Source organism: Ambystoma mexicanum, chromosome 5q (assembly GCF_040938575.1).
Source record: "Ambystoma mexicanum isolate Mex_15411 chromosome 5q, UKY_AmexF1_1, whole genome shotgun sequence".
Taxonomy (NCBI): Eukaryota; Metazoa; Chordata; class Amphibia; order Caudata; family Ambystomatidae; genus Ambystoma; species Ambystoma mexicanum.
The window spans coordinates 552,233,169-552,249,703 of NC_090933.1; positions in this window are offsets into that span (position 1 = coordinate 552,233,169).

Genomic DNA, 16,535 nt, shown 5'->3' on the forward strand with positions numbered 1-16,535 from the left:
CCTACCCCCCAGCAGTCAGGGGCACCCTCCACCAGGACCCCACTCATGTCCCCCTGCACCCCCACCCCCCAGCAGTGCAGGGGCAGCCTCCACCAGGCCCCCACTCATGTCCCCCTGCACCCCCACCCCCCAGCAGTGCAGGGGCAGCCTCCACCAGGCCCCCACCCATGTCTCCCACCACCCCCTAACCCCCAGCAGTCAGGGGCACCCTCCACCAGGCCCCCACTCATGTCTCCCACCACCCCCACCCCCCAGCAGTGCAGGGGCAGCCTCCACCAGGCCCCCACTCATGTCTCCCACCACCCCGTACCCCCAAGCAGTCAGGGGCACCCTCCACCAGGCCCCACCCATGTCTCCCACCACCCCCTACCCCCCAGCAGTCAGGGGCACCCTCCACCAGGCCCCCACTCATGTCTCCCACCACCCCCACCCCTCAGCAGTGCAGGGGCACCCTCCACCAGGCCCCCACCCATGTCTCCCAACACCTCCACCCCCCAGCAGTCAGGGGCACCCTCCACCAGGCCCCCACTCATGTCACCCTGCACCCCACCCCCCCAGCAGTGCAGGGGCACCCTCCACCAGGCCCCCACCCATGTCTCCCACCACCCCCTACCCCCCAGCAGTCAGGGGCACCCTCCACCAGGCCCTCACTCATGTCTACCACCACCCCCACCCCCCAGCAGTCAGGGGCACCCTCCACCAGGCCCCCACTCATGTCTACCACCACCCCCACCCCCCAGCCACCAGGGGCACCCTCCACCAGGCCCCCAATCATGTCCCCCTGCACCCCCACCCCCCAGCAGTGCAGGGGCAGCCTCCACCAGGCCCCCACTCATGTCCCCCTGCACCCCCACCCCCCAGCAGTGCAGGGGCAGCCTCCACCAGGCCCCCCCACATGTCTCCCACCACCCCCACCCCCCAGCAGCAGTCAGGGGCACCCTCCACCAGGCCCCCACTCATGACTCCCACCACCCCCTACCCCCCAGCAGTCAGGGGCACCCTCCACCAGGCCCCCACCCATGTCTCCCACCACCCCCCACCCCCCAACACTGTGGGGCACCTGCCAGCAGGCCCCAACCCATGTCCAACTCATGTTCCCCAGCCAACATGTCATCACAATCTAGATCCCTGGTCCCTATGGTCAGCCTCCAAATGCAAAACACCCACCCGAGTATTGCATCTACCCACTCATAATTGGCGATTACATGACAGAACACCAATTGCAAGTTCCAAAACAAACACATTTCCCTCACATACACCCAATGGGTGTCAGTGAATCTCAAAAGCCATATCTTATATGCATTAAACCAATGAGATGATACTACACATTGAAGTTTGATGAAAAAATATGTATTGAAGGAAACATAAATAGAATAAAAAATAAAGAAACAGAAATGGGAAAGTAAAAAAATGAAAAGAAGCATGTCTGTGAAAAGAAGCAAAACCGAAAATCAAAATCCAAAGTAATGGTGTCCAAAGTCACTGTCCAGAAAACAAAATCCAATGGGAAATAAAATAGAAAGCCATTGCTCCATGGTTAAAATGTGAAATAAAAATACAATCCAACAGTTAACTATTTACATACGAACAAGCCAGGGTCATTATCCCAACAAAAGAAAGGAAACCTATCGAACTACACTAACTAATAAAATAAACTATATACAAAAATGTGGCCAATGTCCGAAAGGTCCAAAATAAATCAAAAAAAAAATGAAACCTAACACTACCTACATAACTATGTACAAGGGCAGCGGGCTAGTTCGACGGCTCACTTGTGGATGTCCCGGGCCAGGGAATCATCAAACTCCTGCTCAATGTCCCGGAGGCGGTCCTCCTCCATGGCCCCGAGGGTCCGCAGGGCCGTCGACATGTCCACCTCCAAACCCCTGCGGATTGCCTCGAGGCACTCGGCCCGCCTCAGGGCCCTCCGCATGGAGTTCTCCGCCCTGACCATTGTGAGCCGTGCCTCTTCCGCCCGCTGCCGCTCCGCATCTATGGCATGGTCCAATCGCTGCCACACGGAAGACACACTCTGTCCTGGGTCCTCCTGCCCTCCGGCCGATGCCTGCCCCTCCGATGTTGAAGGCCCCGAGCCTTCATGGCTCCCACCACGTTGCTGCTGCTACTGTGCCTCTGCCCGTGCACTGCCTCCTGCTGCCTGCACATCCTCCGCCGGCTTGGGTGCAGTCATTGATGTGGCCACCCCTGTTGGACGTCCGACTCCCGACTGTGGCAGGGATGCCTCCTCCACCAGCCTGGCCGCAAAGTCAGAGGCAGCTCCACAGGACACCCAGGTGACTGATGGGTGGGAAGATGGCACGGAGGACGACTGGCGCGTAGGGGGTTCAGTTGAGGAGGGGGTCGTAGCAAGCCCCATCATACGGAGGAATCAGGCCTGGGTGACCTGTCCCAGCAGGCTGATGTGGTCAACGAGCCATTCGAGATGACGTGCAGTCTCCTCATGAAAAGACTGCAGGTCACCTCGCATGGCCCGTTGACGCAACGCCACACCAGTCAGAACAGGCTCAACCTGGACCCGGATAGCCACGTCCGCAGGCAGAGGAAGGCCAGTTGTCGTGAGCTCATCCCCTGCCTGAAAACAGGTCTGGACGTAGGCATCCCTGCTGGTGCAAGATGATGCAGGGACAGGATTGCACACAGGCACCTCCGCGGCGGCCTGTGCTGCCTCCTGTCCCTGGTCCTGCACTGCACCACTAGCACCAGTGGGATCCCCACCTCCAGACTCTGTCTCTGTTGCTTGCACGGCCTCCTCCTCCACCAAACCCCCACCAACCTGGATGACTCGGTGCCATCTTCCCCCATTGGGCCCTGTGGGGTCCCAGCTGCCCCTTCTGCTGCCGAGGAGTCCAACTCCAACCTCCGCCTCTTGGACCTCCCCATGGCAGCTGCGGCCTGGGACGCGGCACCGGACTCCTCACTCCCCCACGAGATGACAACATGGGAGGGGAGCCGGGCCTTGCGTCTCCGGCTGGCGGTGGGATCCCCGCCGCTGTGCTCCACAGCACCTTCTCCGCCCTCTTCATCAGTTGACGCTGCAGACAGGGAGAAATAAAACACAGGCATCAGGGCACTGTACAATGGACACATACACACATGACAGTTGTACATGAGTGGCATTGGCAAACCTCAGACATGCCATCACAATCCCCAACACACATGTCATTTCAACTCGCACACATGAGCCATACCACAGCCATATCGCAACTGCCAGCACCATCCATACACATACAACAGCATGAGCAGGCAAAGGTGAGCCAGACATCACATGCAACACATGAAGTGCACCACACATGTACACACACCACCACATTTGCATGCATGTGTACACCTCTGCCAAGTGTCGCAGTGTTCAGATGGGCATCCATGTCACATCTGCCCATCAGGCTTCCACATACCGCTGTCACGTGCATCCATGTTGCATAACTGTTGCACCCTTGTCGAATAGACACACATGCACATGTACACAGTGCTGATACATGCAGCTGAAAACAACATAGATGCGTAACATCACGGACATGTCTACTTACATACACATTCATCCAAACATGTGTGCCCACACAACTGCATTTGGCATGCAAGCCTACACACACAAGCACCATCCATGTCTCACACATTCCAGCCCTCGCATGTGTTAGCCCCACGGCAATGTACACCCCCACCCATACTCGACCCCATACAAACAGATGTGCAACCTGCACACTACTGAAAAATCACCACACGCACAGCTCACAATCAGGATGCATGTACACTTAACGCTCGACTCCAGACGGGTCTGCCTCTCAAGGACCTGGACGTGGAGCGCTGGGGATATGTGTTCCAGGACCCTCATCTGTTCTTCCGACAAGTGGCCCCGGCGCCCCTTGGCTTCCGGTGCCTTCAAGAGGTGCCGGGCCTTGTTCAGGGTCCTGGACCTGAAGTCCTCCCAGCGCTTCTTGACATGTTGTAAGTCGCGGACTGCCACCGCCTCCGCGTTAATGGCAGTCACGATGTCAGTCCAGATCCGAGTCCGTCCTTCCTTGTCGGCGCGGGAACTTCCGAAGAGGGCATCATACTGCCCCAGGACTTGCTCCACCAGGACACCAACTTCGGTGGCACTGAAGCTGGTGCCCCTCTGCCTCTCTGACCGGGGGTTGTCAGTGGTCTCAGATGGTGTTTGCCCCGACATGACAACCCCAGAGGCAGGAGTGGGTGGGCAACTGGGTCCTGGGGCTGGGCTGTGGAGCGATGGAATCCCAGTCGGGAGTCTTCGGTTCCAGCAGGGGTGGTCACAGCAACAGCACCCCTGGCTGATGTGCAGGCAGCAAATGGCAGGGTACGTGGGCAGCAGGCAGTCAGGCAGCAGCAGATGGCAGGTGGGAGCGTGCTCGGGGCTCTGGGGCGCAGTAGTTCGGCCTTCTGGGCAGGAGCGTGGTCTTCCATGTGCTTACGCGTGGCCAGATTGATACAGAGTGATTTGGCACGTGAAAATCCTGCACGTCTGCGTGTAAATCGAGGAAAGGCCCTTAGCGCGTATGCACGTCAGCACGCATATGCGATTACATTGGACCAAAGGCCCTTAGCGCGTCTGTGACGTGAGGCGCACGGGTGTTTCCCTCATTACACGTGATGACAGAGCACACGTGGATTTCCACCAATCACGTGTGGAACTTCCTGCGCACCCCAGAAATACACGTACCCAGGCCAATCGCGTGTACGCTCACTTCCCGCCGATTACACACGATGACACTCGGACGTGCAGTTTTACCACGTGTGCTCGCATATGCAATTTCATTGGCCCAAAGGCCACCATGCGCAGCTGTGACGTCACGCGCATGGCCGTAGAGAATGGTGCGTGTAAAAATGAAGAGATACACGTCCGAGTGTCAAAGCGCGTAATTGGTGGAAATGGCCTCATTGCGTATGCGCGTCTGTGACGTGTGTATAAAAGGTACGTGTAGAACGCCATTTCCTTGTACGTGCTTTTCATGGAGAGCGAGTGGGTGAAATCTGTACTTCTTGTCGGTTCACACACGATTTACTTCACAGCGTTTCCAGTTCGTACTCCCTGTTACCTCTGACAGCTTTTTCTCATTTTCCTCTTTTTCCTGGGCGTGTTTCCTCAAACAGCTTCCCTACTACTGTTGTCCTGTCTCCTCAGACAGCGTACAATTCTTCTTTTGGCGGGGGTGTTGCCAACGCGCACACGCGCATATTTTTCACGCTTTTGTTCCTGGCAGACGGTGAGTCGCGCACGTATCTAACATCTGTGCTTGCCCCGTGTGTCGCGTACCCCTTCATAGGTCAATCTAGGCTGCGTGTGACACGCATACGTTCATTCTTGTGTTCCTGGGTGCCACAGCGTAGTGCAGGTTTATTTTTCCACGCACGTGGTCTAGGAGGGGTTGCGTGCACCTTACTTCGCTTTTTTGGGGTGCCTGTGCGTTGCGTGACCCGTCATCTTTCCCCAGGGCGTGACATACAGCCTTGCTAGAGCACTAGGGTACGATTACCATTTGGTACCCAACCCCTTTGACCACCAATTGCCCAGGACAATAGTTCACATCGACTCCCATACGCACAATAACATCAGTGCCATGGCTGGGAGGCGACCAAGCCGTAAGGGTGGCAAAGGTGGCCGAGCCCCAAGTGGTGGACGTGGTGGATCCGGTAGGGGACGTGGCCGTGACTTGCAGGGTGCCCCTGCCCCCCATGTGTGGAGGAGCAGTCAGGGACACCCATGCCCCCCCCCCTGGTTGAGGTTACCGTGGCTGACACCATCCATGCTCAGCCCTTGTTGGACCAGCCCACTGTGGAACCAGACCTGGCACAGGGTGACTCCATGGCTGACTTCCAGGTCAGCAGGTCTAGGCCACATGCGCCAGTGAACGTTGGTGTCATCAGGCCACGTGGATCAGGGGCAGCTAGGTCATCTGCTGCCCCGCGTAGGCAGGCTGGGGAGGCTGCAGGGGCAGCTGCGGCTCCATCCACCCCACCTCTCACACACCCATCCAGGACAGTGTCGGTCCAAGTCCATCATGCTGACATTCCCCCTGACACCATCACACTTGAGCTAATGCCTGCACCAACTCCCATGCTGAGTGTGCAATCCCACGCTCCTGCCCCTAGTGTCCAGAGCGGCGCAGGACACTCAGGATCCCCACCACCTTCCAAGCGGAAGAGGAACAGTGCTCGTCCAGTAGAGGCTGATGCCCCAGACACGGCTACACAGTCCGGCCCGTCAAGGAAGCCCAGCTTCAATGAGGCCGAACTGAATGCACTTGTAGAGTATGTGTCCGCACATGACCACGAAATGGTGATTGTTGCAGGATCCAAGACCACACCTGCACAACGTCAGGCACACTGGCAGACCATTGCGGACATCATAAGTGCCCTTGGAATCGTGAGGCGCACAGCTAATGAATGCTACAAGCGCTGGAATGACCTGAAGCGCAGGGCAAAGAATAAGCTGGCCTCAAGTAATGCCGCAACTCTAGTGACTGGAGGTGGGTCTCCAGCAGACGACGTAGAACTCACTCCACATGAGCAGGTTGCTGGGACCTACGTCACGGAGGAACAGATCCAAGGCGTGGGAGAAGTGGCAGATTACGAGGCATTGTCCGGTGAGTGCACATGCATGTGTGTGTCATCCATGTGCATGGTGTGTGTGGGAGGGCTTCTGTTTGGGTGCCAGGGGAGGGTGTGTGTGCCTGAGTGGTTTGGCTCACCCATGTGCCTCTTCCTAAACATTCTTGGTAACAGCATTTGGGTATAGCAGCATCCCTTCTGCCAACATTAGACATCCAGCCCAACACCACGCCAGTTGCCCTTGGAGTGTCATCTTGCCACTACACTGTTGCTTATTTACCTCTGTTTATTCAGGCCGATTGTTTGCATACCACCACTTTTACTCGGGATTTCTCAGTCCTATTGTCACATGTCTGACATGGCTATGGTACAGTGGACTGGCTCAGTTTCGTGGACATGATTAGTTTGGACATGTCCCTGTTCTATAGGACCATTTTTGACTGGCAGCTGCATGTTAAACATTTGAACCATTACAATGAAAATAATCAATCATATGAACAAACTGGACTGAATGAACAATTGGTGACCTCCTCTCCCTCTTCACTTCATGGCTAGGGTACATGCCATCTGTGTGATGGCATGTGTATTTGACCTGCCAATCACTGTCCAATGTGTGATGCCACTGCTAGGCAGCATGCAGCAAATGCGTTCATCTTCCATCTTGGTGTCATCAATGTGTGCCATCTGCCTCCCCATCACACGCAGTGATGGTGCATGCATGGGGGTGTTTTAGTCATGTGGGAGATGTGTCAATCAAGTACTGTTTCTGTAGCCTCTCAGCCCTCATTGTGTGCCATAGTGCTAATGCCTGTTTCCATTTGTTTTCTTTTATGTCTTTGCAGGGGAAGACGCACCTGATACTGCTGGGGTTGTGGAGATGGTGCAGACCCAGGAGGGGTCTGAGGGCCGACCGACCACCAGTGAGGGACGTGGTGTGGTGGTGGGTGAGAACCCACAACTGCTGCAGGTCGTGCTCTCAAGGGGTGTCTCTGGCTGAACCTCCCCCGAGCTGTACTCAGGTGTTGATTCGGATGATGAGACCTACGTGCCGTCGCAGGTGAGTGTTCCTGGGAGGGATTCTGTTCTGTCCGACCCACCTGCACCAGGGTTAGAACCCTCAATGGGGATGTCAGTGTTGGCAGGTACGCCTTTGGTGGTTACGGATGCAGGGTCACACTACGCGACATCTGATCCTGTTCCTGGGCCAGCAGATCAGAGGGGGAATGCAGTCCTGCAGCCTCAGGCAGTGCTGGCACAGCAAGGCACAGTTCGCCTTGCCCCCGACAGGTGTGGTTCCCGCCGTCGTGGTGGCTGTACGCCACCTGGCAATACCGCATGGGAGCAATCCATTTACGGTATGGCAACCCAACAGGCAGCATCATCAGAGATGATGGCTCAGGCCATGGATAGGGTGGCCACTTCCATTGTCCCCCCCGAAAGGCTGATGGAGCGACTACAGCAGGCAACCGACTCCATCTGCCAGTCACTCAGGGAGGACATGTTGGCGTCCGACAGGGACAGGCGGGCGGCACTGGCGACTCTGCAGGAAGCCATCTCCATAGAGTCCCAGGGCCACAGGGAAGCCCTGAGGCTGGAACTTCTTCACCTCAGGACGACTCTTGTTGAGCTTGAGGCTTCAACAAACCGAAGGACAGAACAGCAGCTGGAGCGTCTCACCAGTACGCTCTCAGCTGAGATGCAGGCAACTAGGGCGGAGGTCCGGGCATCCCGTGAGTTGTTGCATGGGGACCTCCGCACACTCATCCTCCAGAACGAGACCTACCACACCCGCATGCTTGCAGCCATGGAGGAACAGACTAGGGCTTTGCGTGGGCTGCCTCCCATAGTGCCACCACCTCCGGATGGAGCTGCAGAGGGTGAGGATAGCGACAGCAGTGATACTCCCACAATAGGGTAGCCGTGTAGGCCATGAGCCCATGGAGGTGTTTTTTTTTTTCGCAAGATCCACACAGGTGGGTTTTGGTGTGCACCCTGTCCTCGGACCTCCTGGGTGGCCTCCCCAACCCCCCCGGGCCCATTAATGGCCATTTTTGAATTTTCTTTTTTTTTTTTATGGGACAGTGTGTTGCCTTGTGTGGCTCCCGTGGGCATACGCTGCATTGTGGCTGGGCACATGCAGGCTTGTCATGGATTTGGTTCAGATGCTTGGGTTTTTGTCACACACACCCCTCTTGCTTCCCGTTTCCATGGGCTTGCAAAGGGTGTGCCCAAGTGACATTGACGTACATGGTGACATTGGACTCCCATGAGCTGTGTGGACAGTCTGTAGTCAATACTGTGTATACATTCATAGTGCATATTGTTGTTGTATTGTACACTGCGTGGTGTATTGATATGTGCCTCTGCATCCATCTCATCCTCCATATTTGCAGGTCCATTCCTCATGTCTTCACAATGCGGTCCACCTTGGAACTGGAGTCCATGTTGTAAGCAGTGCACCTACACTCTTGCGTGGCGCTAACCCTGTATACTTGCAAGTGTTCGGAGGGCTGTCATCATCAGGTGGTGAGGCTAGCTAATTTTTAAGTCTGTAATGTCATGTTTAAGGTAGGTTGGAGGTTGTGTAGGTGATTGGTATTCTTGGTAAGTATTTGGTAATGTGGGTTGTAGGTCCTGCATTACTGTGAGCATTTCATGTGTGGACATGTTTCCATTAGGGACACTGTAGCTGCTGACACTTGGGGCATGTTGTGGGGATTAATTTCTTTCCTCTCACATTGCATGACATGCCATGGTGTGTTGTGTGGCCGTGCCGGGGAGGGGGTGGGTGACATTGCACTGTTTTCATGTAGTATTTTGCGAGTGGGTATTCATTTCTGCAGCATGGAAGTGTCTTTTCATGACACTGCATTGGTGGTGTTTGTGTAGGTAGGGATGCACACATTGTGACACTTCCACATGATCAATCTCAGGCTGCTATGGTTCTGACAGTTGACAGTCCCTGTGTTCGTCTTTATTGTCAGGTCGAGTCATCATTGCTTATCAGATGGTATGTGCTAGGCCTGTGTGCACTCCACTGGGGTGTGATTTCTATGTGAAGTAATTAGCCACCAGCTGCGTACGGGCTGCCTCACCCCGTGCTCTCTCCCCTCCCATGCGCAGCGGGCGTGCATGTGGTTGGGGATGTGGGGGCACCACCATGTCCACGGCCAGGCCCCGGCGTGTTGCAACATTGTGCAGGACACATGCTGCCACTATGATCCTGCACACTACTGGGGGCGCATATAACAGCTGCCCGCCAGAACGGTCAAGGGAGCGAAAGCGTGACTTGAGCACTCCGAATGTGCACTCCACTATGCCCCGGGTTGCAATATGGGCTGTATTGTATCTTACCTCTGGAGGCGTGATGGGGTTCCGAATTGGCGTCATCATGTGGGTGCTCAGAGGGTAGGCACTGTCCCCTGGTGAGGAGGTGATGGTATCATTAGTGGGGTAGTGACATAACTCTGCATCTGACATGCATGCATGTGCTGTGGCATTCATACTCACCAAGCAGCCATGTATCGCCATGCCGCCCAGCTTCTAGGTCCCGGCTTAGGGTAGACATTTGGTAAATGAAGCTGTCGTGGGTGGACCCTGGATAGTTGGCATATACTGAGGTGATGATTCCCTTAGCATTACATACTACCTGCATGTTGATGGAATGCCAGTGCTTGCGGTTCCTATAGATGTGCTCAGATGCCCTGGGGGGACGAAGTGCCACATGGGTGCAGTCAATGGCACCTAGCACTTTTGGAAATTGTGCCACACCGTAGAAATCGAGGGTGGCAGCCTGCCTTTCTGCAGGTGTCCTGGGCAGGTATATGTGCCTAAGGACTGATGGGCGTGCAGTGATGATGTTCAAGACCTGGTGTAGGCAGCGTGACTGCGTGGCCTGTGACACCCCACCCACTATGGCACTTGTCCGCTGAAATGATCCTGTGGCCAAGAAGTGCAGTACATGGAGGACCTTCTCCAGGGGGCTGAGTGCTTGGGAGCACAGGGTGGGTGATGTGAGGTTATCCTCCCACTCACTGACCAGGTCCAGTATTATGTGTGGGGGAAACCTGTACCTCCCATACACCTGGTCATCAGGCATCCCAAAAAGGCTGGTTCTGGGAGTGAAAATTCGGGCCCTCACTATCCTCCTCCTCCTTCGGTAACCCACGGCCACTGCTGCTAGGAATGGTATATTCATCCTGGCGTATGAGCTTGTTTGTTGTTTGCGCACACTTTTATGCTGCGTGGGTCGACGTACGCCTGCTTCATGCTGGCGTACGTGTCTCAGGATTGGACCATTTTTCGTCACCTCGTAGGCGAACGTGTGTATCTTCCCGCCCACCCCTGGAATACATGTAACCCACTCTCACAGGCCCAATTGCGTGTGGAAGTTCACGCGCACCCCGGAGTACACTTACCCAGGCTAATCGCGTGTGGAAGTTCACGCGCACCCCGAAGTACACGTACCCAAGCCAATCGCGTGTGGGACTTCCCGCGCACCCCGTAGTACACGTACCCAGGCAAATCGCGTGTGGAAGTTCCCGCGCATCCCGAAGTACACATACCCAGGCAAATCGCACTGCTGGGGGGTGGGGGTGCAGGGGGACATGAGTGGGGGCCTGGTGGAGGCTGTCCCTGCACTGCTGGGGGGTGGGGGTGCAGGGAGACATGAGTGGGGGCCTGGTGGAGGGTGCCCCTGCACTGCTGAGGGGTGGGGGTGCAGGGGGACATGAGTGTGGGCCTGGTGGAGGCTGCCCCTGGTGGCTGGCGGGTGGGGGTGGTGGTAGACATGAGTGTGGGCCTGGTGGAGGCTGCCCCTGGTGGCTGGGGGGTGGGGGTGGTGGTAGACATGGGTGGGGGCCCGGTGGAGGGTGCCCCTGCACTGCTGGGGGGTGGGGGTGCAGGGGGACATGAGTGGGGGCCTGGTGGAGGCTGCCCCTGGGGCTGTGGGATGGGGGTGGTGGGAGACATGAGTGGGGACCTGGTGGAGGGTGCCCCTGCACTGCTGGGGGGTGGGGGTGCAGGGGGACATGAGTGGGGGCCTGGTGGAGGCTGCCCCTAGTGGCTGGGGGGTGGGGGTGGTGGTAGCCATGGGTGGGGGCCTGGTGGAGGCTGCCCCTGGTGGCTGGGGGGTGGGGGTGGTGGGAGACATGAGTGGGGGCCTGGTGGAGGCTGCCCCTGCACTGCTGGGGGGGTGGGGGTAATAGGGGACATGAGTGGGGGCCTGGTGGAGGCTGTTCCTGGTGGCTGGGGGGTGGGGTGGTGGTAGACATGGGTGGGGGCCTGGTGGAGGCTGCCCCTGCACTGCTGGGGGGTGGGGGTGCAGGGAGACATGAGTGGGGGCCTGGTGGAGGGTGCCCCTGCACTGCTGGGGGGTGGGGGTGCAGGGGGACATGAGTGTGGGCCTGGTGGAGGCTGCCCCTGGTGGCTGGGGGGGTGGGGGTGGTGGTAGACATGAATGAGGGCCTGGTGGAGGCTGCCCCTGGTGGCTGGGGGGTGGGGGTGGTGGTAGACATGGGTGGGGGCCTGGTGGAGGGTGCCCCTGCACTGCTGGTGGGTGCGGGTTCAGGGGGACATGAGTGGGGGACTGGTGGAGGCTGCCCCTGGTGGCTGTGGGATGGGGGTGGTGGGAGACATGAGTGGGGGCCTGGTGGAGGGTGCCCCTGCACTGCTGGGGGGTGGGGGTGCAGGGGGACATGAGTGGGGGCCTGGTGGAGGCTGCCCCTGCACTGCTGGGGGGTGGGGGTGCAGGCAGACATGAGCGGAGGCCTGGTGGAGGCTGCCCCTGCACTGCTGGGGGGTGGGGGTGCAGGGAGACATGAGTGGGGGCCCGGTGGAGGGTGCCCCTGCACTGCCGGGGGTGGGGGTGCAGGGGGACATGAGTGGGGGCCTGGTGGAGGCTGCCCCTGGTGGCTGTGGGATGGGGGTGGTGGGAGACATGAGTGGGGGCCTGGTGGAGGGTGCCCCTGCATTGCTGGGGGTGGGGGTGCAGGGGGACATGAGTGGGGGCCTGGTGGAGGCTGCCCCTGGTGGCTGTGGGATGGGGGTGCAGGGGGACATGAGTGGGGGCATGGTGGAGGCTGCCCCTGCACTGCTGGGGGTGGCGGTGGTGGGAGACATGTGTTGCTGATCACTAGTGCAAGGTGACATGTGGGTTGGCTGGTGGGCATGGCCATGGTGGATGGGTTGCCTGTGGGAAATGAGCAGGGGTGCAGGGTAGTACCCTGTGGTGTGGGCTGCCTGCAGGGGCCGTGGAGGGTGTAGAGGGAACACCTGGGGGGACCCACATGGCCAAATCACGTGTAGCATTCCCCGGCACCACCGAAATACACGTACCCTGCAGAAATCGCGTGTGAATTTTCCGCGCACATCGGAATACACGTACCCAGGCCAATCGCGTGTGGAACTTCCCGCGCACCCCCACCTAGCCAGGCCAATTCCGTGTGGAACTTCCCGCGCACCCCAGTACACGTACCCAGGCCAATCGCGTGTGGAACTTCCCACGCACCCCCACCTACCCAGGCCAATCGCGTGTGGAACTTCCCGCGCACACCGAAGTACACGTACCCAGGCTAATCGCGTGTGGAACTTCCCGCGCACCCAGGAACATGCGCACACGCTATTTTTCACACAGCGGGTGTCGGTGTTTGTCGGGGCCCCTTTGCACCTCATTTGTCCTAGAGGGCCACTGTATGGGCCATTCATCATGGCTGTATATGGGTGCTTTTTGTTAGCGCACATTTTGGCACACATTTTTTTCTGTTGCAGGTGCGCTACCGCCTGCTTTCTTGTGGCGTACTTGTTTGGCCCTGTGCGCGTCTTTGACCGTGCGCTGGTTTGCCCTATTCGATTCCATGAATGCGGGTTGTAGGCGAGCGTGTGGGCATTCTGCGCACTTGCCTCCTGTACTTCCCCCGTGACGGCCATATTTTCACACGTTGTTCCCCATTCCGAGTGTTACGCCCTGTGTTCCACCTACTTTTGTGATGTGCGCTGCGCTATTTGCGATTTCGCAGTGGCCGTGGCGCACGCTGTTGGATGAGCTGTGCGCCGGCGTGCGCGGCGCACATTTTTAGCGCACATCCAATGTTTTTCTCGTGCACGGACTTCCATGAATCGCTGTGCGCTGGTTTTCCTGCGATTTTCGCACTTTTCCTGCGATTCGCACGTTTTGGCACCTCTGTGCGGGAATTTCCGGCACACATTAATTCCATGAATCAACGCCTATATCTGTCCTTACTGTTTGCTAGCAAGTTTAAACTGTTCTAAGAACACACGCAGTGTCCTGAAATGTTCGTTTCATGTGCGACGCAATTTTAATTAGTTCAGGACCCGAACATTGTCCGTAGAACATCAACGCGCATGCGCTAGCCAATCTCTGTGCATTTGGTGTCCTGCGCATATGCGCTTCCTTCGCGGACTTGTTCGCGAACGGATCATATGACCGCGCCCACGCTGATCGTGTGTTCTGAATGCGGACACTGTTCGGGTCCCCGAACAAATTAAAAGTACATTTTCAATTAATCCATAATATTTTTCAATAAAATCTCACCATGGCACAAGTCCCACATAGTAATCCTGAGTTTCTACATACCTTTTGAAACTTTTCAAACTTTTTTTTGTGTTCGATCTGTCCGCGGACAGCGCGCATGTCCGCAGACCGCGCACAAGCACCCCTATAAAAGACCACGCCCTAGAGCTCATTCTTATTGTGTTTCTGGCTTTTCTAAAGAGCACAGCGAATTTTGCTGCCAACTGCAGATTTCCATCGCATCTTTGATGGCATCCCTGGCTGCTGAACTGCCACCTGGTGCTGCACCTGCTTCAGCACCACCCCCACCCCCTCCACCACCACAACCTCCCCAAGGGCCTGAAGAGGGGAACAGGAGTGAGGATGCAGAGGAGGAAGAAGAGGATGATGAGAATGAGGTAGAGGAAAACCCTACTACCCGCACTAGGCGTGAGTCTTGGGTGTGGCGGTTATTTACCATTCATGGGAATGTTCCTAAGGCTTGTGCGAACCGTGTTACCTGCAATGAGTGCAAAATGATACTCAGTCGCGGGAAGCACGGTAAGTACAGCTTTGGGACCACTACTATGAAGCGACACCTGAGGTCATTTCACTCTGGGGCTATTCGCAGGGTTGTACCTTGCGAAGAATGTAGCAGGTTGATTTCCTCTACTTCATCCTCTGTTTCTGATCCTGTCACCACAAGGACCACCTCTGTGGGACAGCGTCTTCCTCAAGCTGCCTCACAGGCCATACAGAATGCTGGTGACCCGTACCTTTCGAGGGTCACAGTTGTATGTATGTACTGTGACACAGTACTCTGCAGGGGGGAGCGACTTTGTAGTGCTTTTGAGACTATCATCTCAGAGCACGAGAAGATCTGCTCACTACCCAAATAAAACCCACTCTACATCTTCCTCTCTCAGCTCGCCCTTTCTTATCCCTGTGGTTGGTGTCCCCCCTTTACCTTCCTTTCCCCTCCTCTCCTAGTGTGTCGTGTATAAAAAACCCAAAAAAATACAAAATATCAAAAATCAAAAGAAAAATAAGGCTCTTTTCAGAGCCGCCTTTCACAGTTAAAAAATAGAAGTGAAAATAAATGAAGCAGGGCCCTTTGTATTTTTTAGAAGTCCGCGGACAGTTCGCGAACATTTAAAAAATTGGGTTGCTACCCCATCACAAACATTGCAATTTTCTCTGGGAGGAAGTGGTGGCTCTGAAAAGAGCCTTTGGGAGGTGTTTGTAAGTCAAAAATTATAAATGCTTAACACCTACTTCAAAATGGATGTTGTAATTCCAAAAAAGGTTGCAATGCATTTTGTACATTTCTCAGAAAAATCTGATTGCCACCATAAGTAAGATGGACTCCATCTTTGCGAAAAATGTATGTACTACGAAACAGAATATTTTCATTGTGAAAAGAAGACATGCCAAAATCTTTTAGAAAGACACAAACAGCTTTATTAACATTGTGCCTTGCTTTTTCCATTTGTGGACCAAATGAAGAAGAACGAAGCCACATTTGTCTCTGCGCAATCCGTGAAAATATCACTTGAGAATTAGGAAACATGTCCATAACCTTCCCAAGTCCTTCTTTCATAGCAAATTGCAAACAAATTCCAGTCACATGTCCTAAACTGTTCCCTCCACAATGAATTACAATTATGTCTGGATGTTGCTCTGTCTCCAAAGTAGCACAGAGAGGTAGCAAGTCCAACCACTTCATTCCACGTATTCCATGCCAGTGTACTTCCACATGTGGGAATCCAAGATCTACAGCTACTCCACAGCTTTCTGCATGCACCTTCAACAAATATATCCATGAATCTCCCAAAATCCATACAATCTTTTTCCTAAAATATACAGACATAGCTATCTGTTGTTCTCTCAGCAAAAACAGTATATGGGAAACTCTCTTCTGGCACAACACACCCACTAAACTTTCTTGACCAATCCCTTTTAGTACTCATTCTCATTTGCATGACTTCTAAACCCAAAAATCCCCGGATGTAACTCCCGATGTCCGCAAACTACCGCCATGTCCGCAGACATATCGTAACATGAACAGCCCTTCTACCATTTCCACTTCACTCTCTCTGCCATTCCCTCATTGGATGTAGCTAAGAAATCACATGACCATGCACCAATCACATTCAAGACCTCTACATCTAACTGCATCATCATAGATCAGCACTGCAAATATACTGTGAATCTCTCTGAGTACAAGTGTCATATCATTGGCAAGCACCATCTATCAGAAATACTGTACAAGTCTCCAAGATTTCTACTTGCAGCTCCATGCATATCCATGTGCATGAACACAAACTTCAGGTATGCATATTTTCTGTACAGTAGATGAACACATTTTCAAACAGACTTTTAGCTTGTGTAATCTGTAAAATGAATTTACTGTATTTTTTTCAATTTCCTAAAATCAACT